The 21,973-nt window shown below is 54.1% G+C and overlaps 1 pseudogene; it reads right to left on the bottom strand.

Moving 5' to 3' along the window:
- The window catches only part of LOC118911350 (extended synaptotagmin-3-like), a 50,531-nt pseudogene that overhangs the window by 2,240 nt on the left and 26,318 nt on the right, over window positions 1–21,973 (bottom strand).

Genomic DNA, 21,973 nt, shown 5'->3' with positions numbered 1-21,973 from the left:
GTTCTGCAGCGGTTGTCTAAGAAGTCCTTGGCTTTGGAGCCTGTCAGCACCACTGAGGACCTTGGTGCTTATAGCGTGCAGGCCTTCCAACCTCCCTCCTTCCCTGTGTGTGACTTATCTACCTTAGGGCTGCCCGCCTCTGCCATTGTTCCGTGCCCCCACTCTGATTTCTGTCCACCTATGGCTCCCCAGGGACCTGTCCTGGCTCCAGCTTCCCTTTACCTGCAGCCATTGATGAGCACACTGAGGCAGCGCCGCAGACACACATAGCGCACAGTGAGCTGAATCTCGCCCAGTCCCTGCTGCCTGAGCTCCCCGCCTCTGTAAAGAAAGGGCCTGTCACTTTTCTTTCATGCTAAGTGTTGGTCTCACCCCACACACCCAAGCCAGAAACATGCCCTGCTTTAGGAACCTAGACCCATGTGGGTTAATAATTCTCAGTAAGGTTCCTTTCAGTCAGAAGTCAGTTCCATCCAGCATGTATATATAATTATCCTACCTCATGGAAGGAAGACTTGAACCCTGGAGTGGGTCTGCCTTTATTCTGTGATTTCCTGTGGGACCTTGGGTGAGTTTTCGACCTTTATGATAGTGAATTCTGCCTTGTAGGGTTATCATGAAGATCAAATTGAAACAACATCCAAAGCCCACAGTGACCACTTAATAAATGGCAGCCGTGGATCACAGACTTCCACATTCTGAGCTTTCCATACCATCCCAGTATCCTTTAGAACTCAGGAAACGCTTCTGCTGTAATGAACATACCAACCAGAATATAGCCTCTGTTTTACGGTTGGCATGTAGTTAAAGCCACACCACCTGTCTGGTGTGTGCCTGCTCTTCCTGCCACGCAGTGCTGCCTCTCATGAAGCCGTTATGTGAAAGCCAGAATGTGCACAGAAACGTAAGCTCACATCTGCTTTTCCATTCAGGGAGGTATTTTTCATGCAGGTGATTTTAGAAAAGATTAAGCAGAGAGGTACATACTCATTGTTGAGGCTGGTATCTGTCAGGTCAAAGCAGGAGGCGGCCAGACAGAGTGAGGACATGTTGGGAGCCAGCCTCTTGGGTGGCCATGCGAACGGGGAAGCAGGGCATTTCACAGGTCTGGGTGACTGGATGGGCCCTGGAGAGTGAAGGGTGAAGGCCTGGGACAGTCAGGAAGACGGTGGATGAACTCCTCTTCTCCGCCACGGGCCCACAGAACCCTTTGGCACTGTCCTTGCCTTTGGGCTCTGGGCCTGCCTCCTGGGGTATTGGTTTAGTGACAACAGTGGTGGCATTGGTGGCTGTCGTGGCACTCCTGGAGGCGTCCTTGGTATCAGAAGCAGGGGGTGGAGGGCCTGGCAAATCAGCAGGGCCCTCTCCCTGGTGTGGGGCCTTGGAGCCCTGGTTGATGTCCACCTTCTTAATGAACAAAGGACCTTTCTTTAGGGCTTCAGATCCTGTGTATGGGCTCCCCATCTCTCGTTCTTCTACACGCAGGAACTGCAAGCAAATGACAGGGTTGTTTGTGGGCTGGGCCTACCACTTCTCTTTCTCCTCCTCTGCACTCAGCTTTTGAGAAATGGCTCCTTCCTGACTGCTGAATCCAATGGATCTTTTTCCTTCCAGACCCTATCTTTTTTAACCACTCTCTGCCCCAGCCCCCTCCGACCAATGCTTCTTTGTCTTTTCCCTTACGCCTGCCCAAATAGTGGGTCTTCATGAAGCCTCAGTCCTGTCTGTCTTCTCTCCCTATACTCGCAGTGGCGGTTGGAGACCCGGCCCCCTCACAGGATGCACTCTGTGCCGAGGACTCTCAGGTCTATGCCTCCAGTCTTGCCGTCACCTTATGCACCACTGCCTTCCCTGAAATGTGTTTCCTAGCCACTCACACCCCTATGCTCCTAGCACCAAAGTTTCAAACCTCAGCCACTGTGTTTCTCCTGCCCCTTTCCCCTCAGTCATTAATTAGCAAGACCCTTCCTAAGGACTTCCATTTCTAGCAATATGGTAGCCAAAATATTCTGAAAAGCCTCATTAGGAATGTCCAATAAAATGAAAGTCTTTTAAATGCATAACCAACTCCACAAGAAAGTAAGAAAAACCCTAGGGTTAAAAAGGAGAAAACTGAAAAATAAAGGTTAAGGTTTTTCAGGGTCATTTATCAGCCTTGGGTCAGTGTGACGCTGGGAGTTGAAGTGAGACCCATGAAGGTGGGATCTCTTTAGTGAACAAATAGTTCTGGGGTAAACATTCCACCCACCAGCCAAGAAAGGTGACAAGGAATGTGTCTACCTCAGCCTGTACTCTGTCTGGGGAGAATTTGTGTTTCCTGAGAACATGGCACCTTATGATTTTTGAGTTAGTATTTATACTTCCTCTGTGCTCTTGAAACCCCAAATTAAAAAATTAGCATAAAAATGGACACAGGATTGTAATCCCTCTGAAGTGCCTGGTTGTAGCAAAAGCAAGTGAATAACCTTGATCCAGGTCACAAAGGAACACTGAGTGTATGTTTGCAAACCCAGGTCACTGGATGCAGAAATGAGTCGCCATGAAGAAGCATCAACAGACACAACAAAATCAAAGTTAACTCCCAAGATCTTTAGACAATAGAATTAACAGACACACAATGAGTGTTTTCAAATGATTAAAGATGAAACAGAAATATGATAATAAAATAGTGAAAAAAGACAAGGTAAATTTGGAAAGAGATAAAATTATAAATTAAAAATAGCTTCTGAAATAAAAATTGGGAACAGGTAAAATAGCAGATTAGGCACAGCCTAAGAAAAAATTCGTGGTCTGGAAGACCGGTCTGTGGAAATTAACATGCAGCACAAATAGGCAAAAAATACGAAGGTGAGGTCAGGTCAAGACATGGAGGGGATAATGAGGTCCAGCAGAGAGGGAGTTCTAGGAGGAGGGAATAAAGAACCAGAGAGGCAATATTTGAAGAGAGAATAGCTGACAGAACTCCAAAATTGATGAAAAATATGACTCCATCTCCCAGTTTCTTCCCAGCACACAGCAGGCGGTCCGTGTTGGGGCAGTCCATCTTGCTCCACAGCCAGAGCTCTACCCGCTACCCTGGGGGCAAGGGGGAAGTTACCCGGAGCGCCAGCCTCATGGAGATGAGGCTGTCCAGGACTGAGTGGTCCAGCCGAAAGCGCTGCTCCAGGGTGAGGTCTGTGCAGGGGGAGCATCTGGCACAGGGGCAACTCCAGGACTCCCAGTGCACACTCCTGGTCATCATCCAAGCACCTGGGCACAAGACCAGTCGCAAAACAAGAGGCTAACTAAGCCCCACACGCAGCACCACCACTCTCTGGGCCCCAGCCGAGTCTGAGTTCAGTTCAGCAGGTGTATACTGTACTTCTACTGGCCTCTGGTCCTTTTCTGAAAGCTTGGTAATGGGACCAGGCCTGCTTCCTATCTTCAGGGGAAAAGAGTGACTCGGGATAGAGGCAGTTATGATCCATATGAGTCAAGTCCCTCAAATACCGAGGGCCTTGGGAGCTGGTGAGCTGTGCCACTCATCCAGACAGCACATCCAGCCAGAGCTGAGGCTCCCAAAGGTCCCAGTTCTACCACTTCATTGGTCATGAGATCTTGGACAAGTCATTGTTAGAACCTCTGTTTGCTCATGTGTAAAATAAAGACAACATCTCTCCCCCACAGATTTTAATTTTGTGCAGATTAAATTTTTTTTTAAAGAAGTACATCACCCTAATGTCCTGGGTATATTCTAACACTGGCCGCCTCTGGGTGCCGTGTCACAGCCAGAAAGGCTCTTTCTCAGGAGAGCTGAGGGACTTGAAGGTTTGTCCTTCCACGACCTCTCACCCAGTGACCGTAGGTGACGGCCTCAAGAAGATGTGGGGTGCCAGTACCCTCTGGGACATGGGGCTGACCTCCCTGCCAGGAGAACCTGCTCAAGGTGCCCGGCCAAGCCCCACCCCTCCCGGCTCGGATGCCTCCTATTTCTGTTCTCAGGGCACGATTGCCGGCAAACCTCCACACGTAGCTGTTCAGCCGCCACATCCTGCACAAAGGAGGAGAACACCTGGCTCCACATGGGGTCCTTGCTGTGGGGACAGGTCTGAGGGCAGCAGGTCAGGTTGTGCGGAGAGGCTACCAGCACCCTCTGGTCTCACTCCAGCCACCCAGTACCACAGGGAGCCTCCTGTCTGCCCAGGTGTCAGACGCATGCACACTGGAGCTTACAGGGGGCCCAGGGCGGGCATCCAGACTCAAGGGCAAGGAGAGCTTTGCCAGGAAGTCCCACAGGGGGTGGAGGTCATGCTAGCCTCCAAGCTCTCCTCCAGGAGGGAGGGGACGCAGGGTTGCTGCTGCTGGACGGGTGGGTGGGAGGACATGGGCCTGGAGCCACACCCACGCTTAGGCCCTGGGTCTGCTGCTTTCTATCCAGCATGTGCCCTTGGGCAAGTCACTGACCTCTGACCCTCAGATTCTTGAGCTGCTAAACTATTCTGTGAGGTTGTTCTGAATACTAATATAAAATGCCTGGACTGTGTCCTGGCACCTACGAGGCATTCAGTTCTCTTTTTCAGTTCTCTAATTTTCTTTTGCTTCTCTCCTTGAGAAGGACTGGAGCCCCCATTTCTTTGTCCCATAGCTACACACCAAGCTCACCTTGCTCATGTGTGTCTTCTTGCCTACGGACACCTTGACATAGGAAGAAGGATCTCTGCTGACTGTATTGAGGGGACAAAAATCCACCTCAATGAAGGTGGCACCATCAGTGTCAGCTTGAGAGACCAGCCCCAGGCCCCAGAAGCATATGGGACCAGAAGCCAGCCAGTCGCTTCCCTCTGAGAGAGGCTACCCTGGTGGTCCCAGGGGCCCTGGCTGCCATCACTGTGCAAGCCCCAGGACGGGGCTGAGCCCAGGAGGAGCTCCCACGTTAACACAGGGGGCCAGAGCTGGGCCTGGCTGGGCACAAGCTCTTGTCCCTTGGAGCGGTGGGGACAGACAGGGTGGAGTCAAGTTCTCGCCCCTCCCGTAGCTGTGTGACCCAGGCACTCAACCTTCTGGGTCCTCTTTTGTAAAATGGCAGTGAAAATGGACACCCAGTCATCATGGGACTCGGGTATACTGACTATGTGGGGGAGGGATGGTGAGTTACCAAGCCCAGTGCCCAGAACATAGTGGTCTTGAAGAAAGGCAACCCTTGCCATCCCCAGGCTGTGTGCACACTGACGGCTTCCCAGAAGGCAGGAGGCTGTGCTTACTCTGGGGAAAAGGAGCTGTGACTTGCTTTCACTCGAGTTTTCACACACACACACACACACACACACACACACACCCCTTGGTAAATCTGGAGAGCCTCACACACACACACACACATACACACCCCTTGGTAAATCTGGAGAGCTTCACACACACACACACACCCCCCTTGGTAAATCTGGAGAGCTTCACACCCACACACCCACACATACCTTGGTAAATCTGGAGAGCTACACACACACACACACACACACACACACACACACCCCTTGGTAAATCTGGAGAGCTTCACACACACACACACACACCTTGGTAAATCTGGAGAGCTACACACACACACACACACACACACACACACACACACACACATACACACCTTGGTAAATCTGGAGAGCTTCACACACACACACACACACACACCTTGGTAAATCTGGAGAGCCTCACACACACACACACACATACACAACCCTTGGTAAATCTGGAGAGCTTCACACACCTTGGTAAATCTGAAGAGCTACACACACACACACACACACACACCCCTTGGTAAATCTGGAGAGCTTCACACACCTTGGTAAATCTGGAGAGCTTTTTGGCTCGATATTTGCCATTGAGGTAGTCAGAAGCATTTCTCTGCAGCACAAGAATAAGGTGAGTGAGCAACAGGTGGCCATGTGAGAGAGCTAGCAAAAGGCAGGGTGCGACCCTCTGGCCATGCCCCCACTCACCTGCAGGTTGCAGGCACTCTCTAAGACCACAAGGATGGCAGTGGAAGGGCTGCTCTGGTCCTACAAGGAGACACAGTCTCTCACTAGGGGTCCCAGCAGCAGGAGACTGACAGGTTTTGGAGATGCCTACTCATGGCAGGAGGAAGCCAGCCAGCCCTTGAATTCCAGACTAGACATAAGATCCCTTACAACCTAGCATTCGGAGGCTGAGGATAAACTGCAGAATATCTGATTCAAGTCAGACACAGGTGGACTGCCTCCATGAGCTAGGCTGACAGGCTTCCAAGGGTCCCGTCATCCCTGAAGACGGCGGAGATGCTCAAAGGCTGTCTGCTGAGACAAATCAGGAGCTGCCTCGGGAGGAGATGAGGGCTGAGGGGCATGTTCTCCGGGAGGACTTGCCGGAGGAAAGCAAGTTCCCCCTCCCTCCCTCCACATGCACAGCCCGCCCAAGGGCCAGGCCTGCCACAAGTTCTCCCCTGCTTTCTGCTGGGAGGCCCGGACAGCCCCCTCACCTTGGCCAGAGCGTCCGGGTCAGTGATTAGTGAAAGCCACTCCGGGCGCAGGTGCAGCTGCCCCCTGGTTGTGTCATTCAGGACAAATCACTGCAGGGGGAGAAAGGCTCAGGTAGAGGGCAGGGCCAGTGACCCCTTCAGGCCGCTCAGTTCTGGGACCTGGTGGGGCCCTAATAGGGGCTTCAGGGAAAAGGTGAACCAGCCTAGGCAGTGGGCCCTGGGCTTGAGGGACAGGCAGAGGTGGTTATACGACAGAAGTGCTACACTTTGGGATGGAAATAGTGATGTCCACCGGGAGGGGGTTGCAGGCACCAACTCTACCGCATCCACCGCTCTGTTCGTCATGACACCCCTGAGGCAGATCTGCAGGCTGGAATGCACAGGGAGTGGGGATCAGCTCCGCAATGAGAAAGTGGAAGGCAGAGGCCCATCCTGGAATCTACTTTCAGTTATTTGAGTGGGGCCCTCAAGGCAGAGGATCTTATTCACCCCAAGGAACCAGTGGGAGACCACTCTGAGCTCAAGCAAAGGAAGGGCTGTCTACTCATCAGGGCCATGGGCATGCTGCCCGTGTGGCAGGAGATCCCCGAGGGGAACAGGTGGCAAGGTGGGCTGGGCCGTGGCTCTGGACTCCGCAGTGATGTGCTGTTGGCATCTGGAGTGGGGTGCTTCCTCACTGTACAAAGCTGCCCAGGCACTGCAGGAACTGAGCTTCCCTGTCCTGTGCTCTCTAAGGCCAGTGACACCCCCTCGCATAGCCATTGTGACAATCCCAAATGCCCCCCCCCCCCCCCCCCGCATTTCCAAAACTGCCCCAGGTGGTCTCCAAGTATGATTGGCATGTGTGTGAGAGGAGGTAACACCCACATGCACAGTGTGCCTCCCACCTACCCTGACCTCATCCCAAATGGAAGATCCCGACAGCCAGGGGACTGTTAATTCTGTGTAACTGTGAGAAATGTGCCTGAGCTCTAAATAGGCTTGAAATCAGTTACATAAAACACGAATCACAAACACTTCTAAACTACCATTTTACAAAACTTGCAACTTTTGTCATTCAGATGAAAAATAAAAATGATAAGCAACATCTGGTAGTGAGCTGTTTCTTAGGCCATCAGATTATACCCCTGCCACCTCGTTTTCTTTCTGCTTTGTAAAATTACATGTTCATGGAACGCTAAAGAATACAGGAATACAAAGATTTCAGCAAAACTCTTTTCCACTTCCTAAGCCCAGCCTCTGAGATGAGCAGTGTGAATAGTCCGCTTCCATGCTTTTCTCTGCAGTCATACAAACATACGTAGCAAGAGTCCTCCCTGGAAAGATGAATCTAACTGCACAGTTCACTCTGAACTGCTTCCCCCCACTTACAAATATGTAACAGACACCCTCCAGGTCCTACACACAGATCCACTAGTTTGTAGAAGCTGTAGGATATTCTGTAGTTTGGCAACGGCAAATATATTCAAACATTCAGTGTCCTCTGAGGCTGGATATTCATGTTATTTTCAGCTTTTTCATTTTGCCACCACAGATGGTTGTGCAATAAATATTTCAGGAGTAATGCTTTTATTTTACACCTCCTGGAAGTGGGACTGCTGGGCCAAAAGATGGGCAAATTTGAAGGTTTGATAGCCAGCCCAGCCATTTCAGTCCTCCCACAGCCCTGAGTTTCTGTGTTCTGCCCCAAAGCGAGTGGCCAGGGCTCCTTGGCACTGGGAACCTGGCCACCCATGCCCCCTGCTCCAAATGGGAACTCTGGGTACATTATCAGGAGTGCAGAAAGCAGAGCCCATGGGACACAAACCTTGGGATCCTCCCTGTACCCCAGGGCTCAGCTCAGGGCTGGGCACTCAGGAGACATTTAGGAAGGAGGCTTGTGGTAAGAATGTGGAACGATGGGGCAGCGTGCCTGACATAGTCACCATGTCAGAGTGACCAGTGAGGTCACTGAGTGATGGAAGCAAGGGCCCCAGGCCCAGCTGGGCCCTCCCCTCGCCTGCCCAGGAAGTCGTCCTTGTCAGGGTCCTCATCATACAGGTCCACCTCAAGGTCCTGCCCAGGGACTTCATACACTATGAACTGGAAGGAAAGAAGTGACAGCCTGCAGGCCACAACCAACGAAGCAGACCTCAGGCATGACCCAAGCGGGGCCCAGATTCCAGTCTTGCCACCTGCCAGCTTGGAGGGCTGGGCAGGTTCCGGCCTCAGTGCTTGGAGAACTCCAGCTGAAAGGGAGTGACGCCCTCTCCAGCAGGGTGGGGAGGACAGGGCAAGCCCATGGCAGGTGGGGCTCAGGGGCAGTGGCCGCTGTGTGTTCTGCCTGGGGCTGGCAGCTTCCAGAGCATTTCGCATGAAGATTGTGGCTCAACTTAAAGAACTTCAGGCTCCTGGTGCCCAGCTCTGGCAGGGGACACCAAGAGGACTGGGGCAGAACTTCCTCTGAGGTTCTCTTTTCTGCTCTGATTTGAGACTTCTGACAGAGCTGACTCTGCTGGGTCAGGGAGGTAGGAATTTGGGGAGATGCTGTCCTGCCACAGGGCCACCGTAGCATGCCTGTCCTCCTGGTCCACTCCTGTGGCCCATGGGTATGGTATGTGAGACCCACAAGGGCAAGGCCTTTCCTTCTCAGGGCCCAGCACAACCCAGAATGGAGCCTGGAGGGCATCAAGAGCAGCCAAGAGTGGCCCAGGAGACCCTCACCTCAAACACCTCATTCCAGGTGGGGTTTAGGTTCTTGGAGACGGTCCTGCTCCGGAAATTCTGCAGGCCAATGCTCACCTTGGCATAGGGGTCTGACTTGCCCTGGATCCCCAGAAAGCTGTCCTTCTGGGCCAACTTCTCTGCCTCCAGCAGGTGGACTCTGATCACTCCCTGGAAAATGCCCCAGCCCAGGGTTCACAGCTGCTTCCTGAGCTGTGCCAGCCCGCAAGTCCCACAGTGTCAGAGCTGAAACCATCGGACACGCCCCAGCCCGATCTCACCCTCTCTGTAGTCTGGACAGGGAGACAAACCAGAGTCTGGGCAGGCTCCTGGCCAAGACCACACAGCACCTGACAGCAGGGCCCCGGGCTCTATCTGCGGCAGTGTGGCGCCCACCCACATTCCTGGCCTTCCAGACCTTCCCTCCCTCCAGCCTGCCATGGGAGTGGCCTATTCAAGGGCAGCCATTTCCTGCTGTGCAGCAACCAGGCCACCTGAGGTACTCTCCTCCTACATTCCCCTTCTCTGTACCCTGCATTTACTTTTTGACCCAGCAATCCCACTTCTAGCCCTAAAGGCATATTGGCAAAAATATAAAGGGTTTCTCATACCATATGAAGTCAGACAGGTGAGGTGGGGAAAACTGTGGCATCCTGCCATCCCTCAAAGAAAGGGGGACTCTGACTATAATCAGAGCTGTACACACAACCACATGTATGTACCTGCTCATATTAGAAGACAAATAATGGAAAACAGTGGAAGGATAAACCACTATTTGTAGGGGGAAGGTGGAGATTATGCCAGACTCCTTAAAATAGAATTTGTTTTTTAACACTGGACTTTGGAAGTATGCAAATATTTTACTTGATTGTAAAAAGAAGGTAAAAATTAAATCCTAAAAATATTAAATGGAATGGAATCGATGCAAATATCCATGGCCGGTTCTCACAAACACAGAGAGGAACTATTCCAAATGAGTTTAAATGGTCACAACTAGACAGAACATCTTGAGTGGCATTTAAAATGGATTTTAAAATTGAAGTTGGGACTATAAGAACATGGTCAATTTACCCTAAGGACAGAGTGTTTTCAGTGGTTATGATGTAAGTAACAGTGTTGTATCTTTATTCTAAGGCTGCCAGTCATGTAGTGGTATGACATGGGAAGGCTGAGATGACATAGGTTCTACCTCCCCGGGTGGCCCAGGCCACACCCTTCATAGCCTGAGTAGGCCGATGCCTCGCGGGCGCTGATGGGGAAATGGGCATTTTCCCCTGTGCTGGGCCACAGCCAGGCCACCTTCTGTGGGGAGGCCACGTAGCTGTGCTTGGGGGCCTCCTGAGCCGCGCCCAGAATGGAGCGTGCGGCGGAGCTGAGCACCCGGGAGAGCCCACATCCGGGAGCATTCTCCTTCCAGCAGATGGCAAGGGTTCTTCCCACCGAGTGATGGGGTCAGTGGGGCCTCACATCCCTGAAGGGAGGATGGGAGGCTCCTAGACCTTCTGGGGGTGGCGGTGGCTGCCAACAATCCCCAACCCAGCCTGCACAGTGGAACCAGGATCCAGCAAGGAATGCCATCTGGGCTTTGCCCCTCCCCAGGTGGGTGACTTTGGAGTAGTCATTCAGCCTTCCCAAGACTCAGTCTTTGCCCTATAAAATGGGGGCACCAGGCCCTCCCAGGGAGGAAATAAGGGGTGCCATCTGAGAATGCATTCTGTTCTCTAGCCTGCCTGTCCCCCAACACCAGGCCCAGCCTCTGTGGTCACTGTGGTACTCACACAGGGCAGAGGGAAGCACAGGCTGGTCACGTCCAGCCCCTTCTTCACCGGCAGTCACACGGTTGGGCAGCACCAGGTAGGTGGCGATGAGGTCCTCAAGCAGGCTGTCTGATGCATCGCTGGGGACAGCGGGCACGACCGTTTGTGGAGGGGTGGCCCTACCTCCCCCAGGCTGCATGCACCCCCAGCCCCTGGAGCAGAGTTTGGTGGGCTGGTCCGTGCCCAGGAGAGCGCAGCCCTGACCCTGGCCTGCCTGGCTGGGGGCATATATTCTGACAGCCACTGACCAGGTCCTGCTTTGCTCTTCTCTGAGGCACCGCAGCCTGGTAGCTAAGAGTGATAGCCTAGAGCTTGTGTTAGAATCTTGGCTCTTCCACCCATGGGCTGTGTGACCTTGGGTAAGCTGCCATCCTCTCTGGACCTCAGTTTCCTCATCTCTAAAATAAGGATAATGGTGCCTTCCTCCTAGGGCTATTATGGAGATGAGCCGGTGTGTGTAAGGTGCTGCAAACAGAGCCTAGGGCACAGTAAATGCTGGGCAAGGGTTTTCCCTTGTAGTCCTTCCACTCCCTGATATCTGTCCCATCAAAATTCTTTGTTTACTGCCCGACTCCATCTCCCCAGAGAGGGACAGGAACATAGCCTAGGACAACTGCCACACAGCAGGTGCTGAGTACTTTTTGAATGAAAAAAGTGCATGACTGGATTCTCTACATCCGGAGGACCAAGATCAGTGGGAATGTCCTCAGTACGTGAGCGAGTGGTTCTCCCTGCGGGCAGGTGTGGCTGCCCAAGCCTGGGAAGCCGGCCAGGGCTTGTCCTGGCTACACCAGCTGTCCCTCCCTCCGGGCTCTGAGCACAGCCCCCTCCCTGGCCCCAGGAAGGTGAGATTTCCCAGGCCAGCTCCTCCTCAGCGGCCTCTGCTGTGACGGCCGCCCTCTCCCATGCCTGTGTGTGACAGAGGTCGGGGAAGGCCATGTGGGCTTCTCACCCCACACCTGGGTCAGGAGGGGGTGGCATGCAGATGAAAGGAAGACACTCAGGTGCCCACACCCTCTGGGCCCTGCGCACACACGTGTTCTCCCAGGGACCTGTCATCAAGGAACCAGGATCCCCTGTTACTGAGGAAGAGCCGAGAGAGGTGAAATAACTTGTCCACAGTCACACAGGTATTAAGTGACAAGAGTCAGGAGCCTGGTCTGGCTGGGTCTGGCTCCTGAGCCTGTGCTGTCCCAGTAGCCCTCATGGCCTCCAATGGGACATATCATCCTACAAGAGTACCCTGCCCCTGCTCACACACCACGTGCGTGTACACAAGTGTGCTGGGCACAGTGCCTGCTCATAGAGGCCAGCCAGCACTGTTAGCTTTCCACTCCCCCTCCAAACACACCAACACTACCTCTGCAGGGGACAGGGCTTGGTGCCTACCCCAGTCCTCTCGCAGAGAGCTGGGAGGGAGGGCAAGCCTCTGGGCAGCTCCGGTCACTGACTGCACAGCCCTGAGGGCCCCTTGCTTACCATCCACCACTCTTGAGCACCTACCTGATGCCTGGTGCATCCAGCAGGTTGGTCAGGCCTGTCCAGTTGATCTGCAGGTGCTGCAGGAGCAGAGGGAGGCTGTTAGGCTGCAAGGAGCCAGAAGCACAGGGCTGAGAACCCGCTGCCAGGCACATGCATGGAGAACCCAGCCTGCTGGGGGAGTCCTCTGCAGGGGTGTCAGGCAGTGAGGGCCCCTCCCAGGCCTGCGGCTTCCCTGCCAGGGCCACCACAGGAGTGGGCCACCACATACGGCCACAGGCTGACCTCACTTCAGAGCAGCTGAGATACAGACGCCTCCCTACTCAGACCACCGGTGTGCCCTGTGAGCCACTTCCGAGCTGTTCCCTGCTCTCGGGGAGAGCAGCGTCGAGCTCCTCAGGCTGCCTTCGATTTTGTGAGACAAGGGGTGTGCAGTGGTCAGGTCCAGGTGGCTTAGGCAGTGTCCGTTCTTGGGTCGAGCCCAGTGCCTGGGGCCTGGGAGATGAGTGCTTACCACAGGGAGTGGCTGGCCTGCCTCCTGCCCCTGGGACTCACTGGCTTCTGAAGGAAGAACATGGTCACAGCTTCCACGAAGGGCTTGTCCACCAGGAGGGGCTCCAGGATGATCCGAAGTGTGCCCTGTAGCTGGAATGGCACAGAGGGTCCCCGTGAGGGATCTCAGCCTCCCTTCTCGTACCTGCTGGGTTCAGTTGAGGCCACTGCTGTCTCATCAGGGCCTATGCCTCTCCCAAATGTAAGAGCAACCTTCTGTCACAGCAGGGTCCACACTTGGGGTGCAGAAACCCGCACACACCGCCACCCTTTTGCTGGCTACCCAGGGGCCATGAGCTGTTCCTATTGCCCTCTGCTGGTGAGCTGGCAAGAGGGTGCACACAGCCAGGCTCACATTTCAGACCGGCTCAGCCTGCAGGGACCCAGGAGCACTTTCTGGCTCTAAATCAGTGCCTCTCCTCCTGCCACAAGATATTTCCACCTCCTCAATCCACTTGGTTCCCAAACACTGGCACCACAACAGTCTGTAAACAGAACCACACCCTTTCCCAGGTAGCTCAAGTCTCTAGGGCTGAGCAGTGGGTTGGTGAAGACCAGCCCCCACATTCTGGCTTTGTGACCTCGGGCCTGGAGACCCACTGTGTGCGGCATCATTACCCCTTTTGGCAACCTGCTTCTGCATGAGCCTGCTCCCTCCTGCCCTGTCCTGACCCCAGGGGCAGGAAGCAAGGGCATTACCACTGGCCCCACCCACCTGGATCCCGTTAACGCCAGCCTGCACCTTCTGCAGCTCCACGCTGATCTCAGTCCCCAATGTAGCTGGGGTGGGCAGGGGGAGAGAAGGCGGGTAGGAGGGGCAGGTCAGCCACTCAGGGAGGTCAGAAACCCACCCGGAGCTGCTGACCCTGATACAACTTACCTACGATGCTCAGCCTTTCTCCACTCTGTGCAGACACTGACCCCGACCCCTGGAGGCAGCTCCCCCAACCCCTGGGCCCCTGCACCTGATGTCCCATTCCCCCTCTGCCCACGACGGCAGTGATTGGGCACCACCGTGCCCCATGATACCCCCAGATGTGAAGGGCTCTTGGTGAACACTGCTCACCCCTCTGCCATCGCTGGGCCCCTGCCCTGTCTCTGCCTGGGTCTCTTCCCTGGGGACATCTAGCCCTGCACCCAGGTGGTTGCTGGGGCAGTGGAGGTGGGCACAGGTAACGACGTCTCAGGAGACTGAGTCCAGCTGGCGGCTCTTGCCAAGTGGTGGGCACAGGGAGCCCACAATGGGTATCCTTGAGGGCAAAGATCAGGAGACCCTGCTGAAGGCCTGAAGGGGAAGACTAAGGGGAGGGGGAGGGTGGGGCACAGGCAGAGGAGCCTGATATCACAGCAACCCTGGAAAGGCGGGAAGGGTGACCTGGGCCCTCCAGGGCCTGCCTGAGCCGACTAGGAAACTGGGTCAGCTGACCTTGATGTGCCCCAACTATTCATATGATCTTGTGGCAGAGCCTTGGGGCAAGGAGTGCCCAGTATCCATCACACCTGAGACCAGCCCCCAAAGGAGGATGGGTGTTCCCGAGCTGACTCGTTTTCCCAGGGTGCTCTCAGTGCCAGCCTCTAGACCAAAGGCAGGAAATATGAGGCACTGGAAAGGAATGGCAGCATTCTGGAACCTGGGAGTTGAACCTTGGTCCCTTAAAGTACAATTCAAATCTCACCACCTCCAGGAAGACTTCCTGGATTCAATCTCCCTTCTCTCCTACTCTAGCCTATTACGAACTTCACTCCAAAGGGATGTCCATGCCCAACCCACTGAACTAGTATTCCTGTGTCTTTGCATCCTCTAGGTCCTGAGCAGCCACAGAGCCAGCTCTCCTGCCAGCCTCTCCTAGCTTGTGCTTGGAGCTCCCTGGGCTCCCTCTTGCTCCCTCCTCCCAGGAGCAGCTGATCTGGCCCTCCAGGTGACCTGGCCCTGGCCTCCAAGAAAGCTCTGCTGCCTGGGCCTTGGTGCCCAGAGCATGCTGGCTGCTGGTGTGATGGGAGAAGCCAGGTCCAGGCTGAGGGGTCAGAGAGCGACCATCCATTCTCCCGACACTACTCCCCACCCCACAGGGGCAGAGGGTTTGTGTGCTGTGAGTGTATGTGCTACCCCCCTTCACACTGGCTGCTCCCACAGTGTTCCCCTGCACACTGCGCCTGGCCCCCAGGCGGGAGGACTCACCATATCTGCAGGTCCAGCACCACCCATCTCCGGTTGTGCTTGTCAGCGTATGCCTTGACACCGTTGACCCTGGGGCACTGCAAGAGATGCCAGAGGGCTGGTCAGCAGGGGTCTTGCAGTGGGGGACAACTACCAGCCCCCCCACCCAGCACTGGGCTTTGTCCCCGACAACCTGACCCCTGCACTCCTGGGCTGAGGCACAAGCACTGAACTCCAATGTGCAGCCCATCTGTCCTGGGCACCCTCACACTTCCCTTCCAAGAATGTGCACCCTTCATTCTCTCTCCTACCACAGATATTTACTGAATACCTACTCTGTGCCAGGCAAGATGGGTGAGCCTGCCCTCAGGGGCTCATAGCGTGGCAGAGGGGACAATGGAGGGGGCATGAGTGCAACCTATGCGAACATCAGGAACACTTCCCAACCCAGTGCGGGGTCGGTGGGGGTTGTTAATGAAGGCTTCCTGGAGGGGAAGGCATTTAAAGGGTTCTGGTAGATGGGGAGTCGGCTCCCTAACAGCAGGGGAGAGGGCAGGGTCCCTGGCCGATTGGATCTGACCCTTGTCCCCAGCTTGTGGGCCTGAGGGCTGAGCTCTGAGGTACTTTTTCTTCCCCTACTCTGCCCAGACTCTTCTCCTTGTGTCGGATGGCACTGAAGTGGGATCTGGTTATTATTTATCCAGAATAAAAATATAAACTTCAATTGAGTTTGAGTTAGTGATATGCATGCTCAAGTGGTTAGGGGTGATATGCATTTAAAAAAAGATGCCGAAAGGCTAGATGCATGGATATGTACAAAAGCAAATGCAGTAAAACGTTAAAAGTGGTGCATTCCAGATGGTTCACTGCATAATTCTCTCAATTTTTGTGTGTGTTTGAAATTTTTCCTAATAAAATGTTAGAGAAAGTAATTCAATCAACCATACTAGAAGAGAGATCCTATTATCTTTCTACTCTCTCCACAGAAAGTGATACTTACAAATGCCTTGTCACATGAAAATGTTATCGAAGAGTGGGGAGTCAAAATTGCAGGGAAAATAAACATTACAGGGACATGTCAAGCAGTTAATTAAAATTATTTTATAGTTTTCCAGAGTTGGTGATATGTATGATCTATCAGCTTTTAAAATGTATAGCTTGCTGTGATTTGTTTTCTCATTCTTTCTCATCTTTAATATTCATTTTTGTGCTAATTTTACATTTTAAGTTTTAGATTCTTTTTCTTTAAAAGGGACCCCAGAATTACAGAAGCTGCAGACTGCACAGCGCCTGACTCTGCTTTGGCTTCCAGGGCCACTAGACTCAGAAAAGCCAGGGGCCGCCTGGGGTGTGGGGCACTGCCACTGACTCCCCTGCAGCCTGCTCCTGGGCACCGAGGACAGAGCTGGGTCCTGGGGAAGGCTGCTGCCTGGAAGCCCACAGCACAGAGAGGGGGTGACCACCAACAGCAGCTGCTCTGTGCCAGGCGGGGCAGCCCTGGCCCAGGGCTGTTAGGTGAGGGCACAGGGCTAGACATTGGCCCCCACTGGCCCCCAGTGTCCTACTCAGAGCACTGCTCACACAGCCGAGCAGAGTGGCCCTGAGGCCAGGCCTTTTAGTCACACTTCACAACCACCCTTAGAAGTAGGTCCTTTCTTTTTACAGACGAGGACACTGGAGCTCCAAGAGGTTAAGTCACTGGCTCAAGGTCATCACGGCAAGAGCAGACCTGGGCATGGGCACAGGAATTAGGAGCTGGACACTCATGGGATGTGAAGGAAAGTGAGTGCACAGAGTCCTGGCCGAGCCCAGGAAGGTCACTGAGAAGTCCTCATGATCCCCCCCACCAATGGAGAGGGGAGGAAGGAAGGGGGATGGGAGATCCAAGGTGGGGCTGGGTGGGAGGAGCCAGACTTTAGAGGGCTTTGAATGCCAGGAGTAGGAGTCAGGTATTTCTGCAGGGCTGGAGCATCTGGTCAGCCTGCTGGGCCCCCTGGGTTCTCCTGACATAGTAAAAATCATCCCTTAGGATTAGCCACCTCTAGGCCTGATTCTACTGCTGGCAAGGGATGACTTTCTAGCAGCAGCACATCCCACAGGCATTATTACCGGGCAAGCGGCCCGGCTGAGCAGGGTCTGCTTCAGACACAGCAGTCTGTGCTCTCAGGCTAATGAAATCCTCAAATGCCAGCTGAGCCATCATGCTATCCGGGAAGTCTTCCCTGACTACTCCCCCACTCCTGAATTCATGCATTCCTTCACTATAGCGCATACACCGCCATGTTGTCATCCACAGTTTATGGGTCTGCCTCCGCAACAGGACAGTGACCTTCCTGTAGGCAGGGGCACAGCCACACCCTCCTGTCCATGGTGCCTTCCACACAGCTGTGCTCACTAAGTCATAGGTGAATGAACCAGGGAATGAACAAATGGACCAGCAGACACTGGGACAAGCTAGTCCTGGCAGAGGCAGAGGGATACAAACCAGTTTTCAGGGCTGAGGCATGCCTGGTCCACCCCCAGCTCAGAGCCAGGCACATGCCCCAGGGTGAGCAGACAGCTCTCTGCAGGCTGGCCCGCATCCTGACACCTGCTTGTTCCAGGACAGACCAGAAGCCAGTGCCTCTGACCTACCGTCTTCACAATGGTCCTCTGCCAGGGGATGCATTTGCATTTTCAGATGATCAAGACAAGACTTACATCAATGGGGTCCTTGGGGGCAGGTGGAGTGGATCAAGAGGGTGGAATAGGAAACTCAGTCTAAAGTAGGGACATGATGTCAGATAGGTTACACACAAGCTTCTTTTATCATAGGTCACCTATTATCCTCACGGAACTAGTGTGGCCTAGCACATTGATTGGCTTGATTGCCAGAATCCAGTCAGCAGAGAGTTACATGCTGCTCTGAGGCACTATCTCATACCATGAGAGTGTGTTCTTCCCACCTGAGGGTAGGGAGTGTGACTTGCCCATCTTTGGCTCCAGCTGGCTTATACTGCAGAGCATGTTTTCAAAATTTTGTTTAAGAAAAGTGGAATTATTTCCCACCTCTCTTTGCTCTCTCTGAGCCAGGCTTCCTTAGGACCTGCTGAGAGGGTGGTGGCAGGACTCTGGATGAGGGGTCTGCCCTGAGGTCTAGAGGCTGGGAGGTGCAGGTGGGGGCTGGGGACGGAGGCAACACTGCACAGTAAGTCTACCAACCTTCTGACCAAAGTAGAGCTTGGTGAAGGCAAAGGTCCTCAGGTGGGTGCTCTTCTTCCAGATCTTAGGCTCAAGTTTCTCCCAGACCTTGTTTTCCATGATCATGCTCAGGTAGGGCCATGTCTGGGAGATGATCTGTAGGGACAAGAAGAGACCCTTGGTAGTCAGATCTGTGCCCCCACCCCAGACCCACAGCTGCCCAGGACCACCTGGCCCTGGGGCCGGGGCCCCTGGCCTCTCCAGTGCAGTGCCATCTGTCTGCCTCCCCACCCTCATGCCCATCGACCCACACACCTGTCCGCCAGACACTGGACAACTGTAGCAGTGGTTGCCACTCTTGCACCTGTCTCACGGAGACTTGGTGCCATTTTGCAGAGCACCATGGAATAGTCATTCACTAGCTTAATATTATGATAGCCCTTCAGTTCTGCACTAAAACATAAACTATCTGACTTGACATTGTCATGTAAACAGGAAGCGGGTGCCAGGAGTTTAAGAAAAAAACATAACAGAAGAGAAACTTTAATAGTTTCCTGTGGACTTAATTTTTTTCTAGCAATCAGAAAAGGCTGCCTTCAGCTGATTTCTGCAGCAGAATAACTCTTGGCGCTGGTCTGACACCCAAGCGTGGGACCTGGGGAGGAGGGTGGCAGGAGATGGTGATCAGAGAGAGGCGTGGAGGGAGGAGTGGCTAGCTGATAGGGTCTGTCTGGGCCAGAGGTTTCTCCCTCTTCCCTCTCGCAGACTTGGGTCTTAGTGTAAAGATGCACCTCACTCTTCCCCAAGACATGATCGGAGGAACCAGAAGTGAGGTTTCAGGGCTTCGTTGCCCCCATTTCTCTCAGGGGCCTCTCTAGGGGCTGGTCCTGTTTTGCGGGTTTATCATCTGCCAAGTGCCTCTGGAATACAAAGCTCAGTGGGACACACTTCGTTCCCTGGCGTGTGGTTCATCTGCACAGCTGCTTTGCCATCTGTGCCCTGAGCTGAGGGCTGAAGCCTCAACCCCATGGTCATATGTCCACGCCCTTGTGTGGGCCTCTGTGTGTCAGCGCCGGGACGATGGGTGTGTTGGGGGGGCCCAGGAACCAGCTGATGTGTGCACAAGAACTGAACTTTGGGGGCACGGCACAGGTTTGTCTCAGAGGTCCTGGGCCCTGCGCTGACCCACTGAAATCAGTCACTCCTCTTAAAGTAGTAACCTACGTCCTCCAAGTTTCACCCAGAAGTTCGGGACATTTTTTGACCCCCCTGGCAATGACATTTCTGGTAACATGAGAATAGCAAACTCAGACCAAAAATCATCAGAAAGTCCTTTCATATGCCTTAACCTATGTCGTTCCTACTACGGGCTAAGCCTCTATCCAGAACAGTCTTAAGTCAGGAGACCTGAGGGGGAATGGAGGAGTCTTCACAGGTGGGGGCTGGACTGTTTTCTCACTTGTAAGAGAGGCCAGACCTGGGGTCACAGAGCCCAGTCTCTCTCCCTGGGGCATCTGACACCACGGCCCACAGGGAGTTCCCCTGCGTGACCTACAGGCGGACATACGATGACGACAGCGTGCCCTAGCGCTCACACGTGCTGGGCATTGTGGTGCATTAATTACCTCATGAATCCTCACACGATCACACGAGGCCGGGACCATAATTATTCCCATTGCCAGAAGAGGGAACCAGCTCTGAGAGTTATGCAACCGGCAGGAGGCTGTACAGCCAGTAGTGGCAGATGTGAGCTGGGAACCAGGAGAAATCCAGCAGTTGTCAGATAACTGCCTGCGCCTCCCCAGAAAGCACTGCACTTTGCCTGGTGGGCCACTGACGGGCTGCATTTTATTTTCTTAACTTTTCTGCTGGGGTCATGCATTAATTTTGCAATTATTTTTGTAAAATGTTGCATTAATTTTGCAAGACATTTTTTTAAAAAGAAAAGAAGAAACTCCATTGGTGATGAGAAGAACCCTGAGGACGGGAAGGGCGAGAGGCAGGCAGGCCACCACTCCAGAGACCACGGGGCATCTCTGTCTGGCCCTCATGGGCCCTTGCTGCCAGGGCAGCCTTCGTCCACGCGTGCGCCGCCACCTTCCAGCCGCCCCTGCCTTACCTTGTTGGCCCACTCGACCCACTCCACGTCCGGAAAGTGGATCTAAGGAACAGAAGCCCCGAGGGGGAGTCAGACCCCGCCCAGCCCCCCGGGAACCAGGCAGGCGGCCAGGCAACGCCGCCTGTAGGATTCCGTTCCCGCCCGGGAGCACCCCGGCTCTTCCTCCGGCCCGCAATGAGCCCCCACTCTGCGCCGGCCCTGGAGACTCAGCCGCCCGCCCCCCCCACCCCGGCGCGCACCCTCCGCCGGCGGGCCACACTCGGCCCTGACACTGACGCGCGTGGCTCCGAAGCGCCGCACACGTAGGTTCTGGGAAGACCGAACCCCATCCTCCTCCCCGCCTCATCGCCCCACCGCCCCGCACCCTAGCGGGCAGGTGGGAGGGCGGGGCTGGCGCCCACTCCTTTGCTTGTGCAGATAATCCCCGCCCACCCAGGAAGGGGCGCAGCCCCCAACTTGGTAACACTCAAGAGCTTGCAAATTCCGTTCCTGTAAGACACAAGTAATCATAGCTTCTGTATAAAAATTAGAAATTGTAGCTAAGTAAAAGGAAACATTTTATGAGAGAAAGACGTCCAATAATAACCGCCGCTAACAGGTTGATGCATTGCTCTCCAGTTTCTTCCAGAAACAAGTGTGTGTAATAGAGAGAAATTGCGGTCCAAAGTGTTTTTTTGTAGTAGCCTTCTTTCACTTAATGTATTATGATCGTTCTGATTACCAGTATGGAAGGCCAGAAGGGCATCGTGTTGTTTTCATGGGCACCTGGGGTGCAGAGGCACCCCTCCTCAGCTCCCACCCATGCCTCACCCCACCCCAGCAAGGAGGCCCCTGAGGCCAGGTCCTGGAGTCACGCAGCAGAGCTCCTCCAGGTCACAGCTCCAGGCCACTGGGCCTGCTGGGTGAGTCCTCCCACAGCCCCTAGCTGGGGGATGGAGAAAGGGGGCAAGATAAAGTGGCACTCTTGTTAGCTAACCTTTGTATGACCTGATGCTAGGCGTGCTGAACCCTCTCCTCCCAAGAGTCACAGCCTCAGCCTCTGAATATGTCTACTGGACTTCTCATCCTCCTCCCCAAGGTTTTCTGGGAGACAGAGGGGAGAGGATATGCCAGGTGTCTGGCACAAAGCACATACCAGTAAAATGTCAGTGCTGGCCATCACTGTAGCCATGCCCAGGTCACCTGAGCACGAGGCCAACCTGGGATCAGATTCGTGGTTTGCCTAGAACCTCCTAAGGTCAATAAAGGGCCTGCCCTTCCAGCTGGGGGCTCAGAAGGCTCACTGCCGGAAGCCTGAAGACGGGCTTGCACACCAGTGCACACCCATCAAGAACCAGGCCCTGGCTAGTTTTGGATGCCCTGAAGGTCCAAACACAGGCCTTGGCCTAGACCACATGCCCAGGAGGAGTGCCATTCCCAAAGGAGGGGACAGAGCAATTTAATTTTCTTAGCAGTTTTCAGTGGCTTTGAGAGGTCAGAGGAGC

Source organism: Manis pentadactyla, chromosome 1, assembly GCF_030020395.1.
Source record: "Manis pentadactyla isolate mManPen7 chromosome 1, mManPen7.hap1, whole genome shotgun sequence".
Taxonomy (NCBI): Eukaryota; Metazoa; Chordata; class Mammalia; order Pholidota; family Manidae; genus Manis; species Manis pentadactyla.
This window is presented reverse-complemented; position numbering and strand designations above follow the sequence as displayed.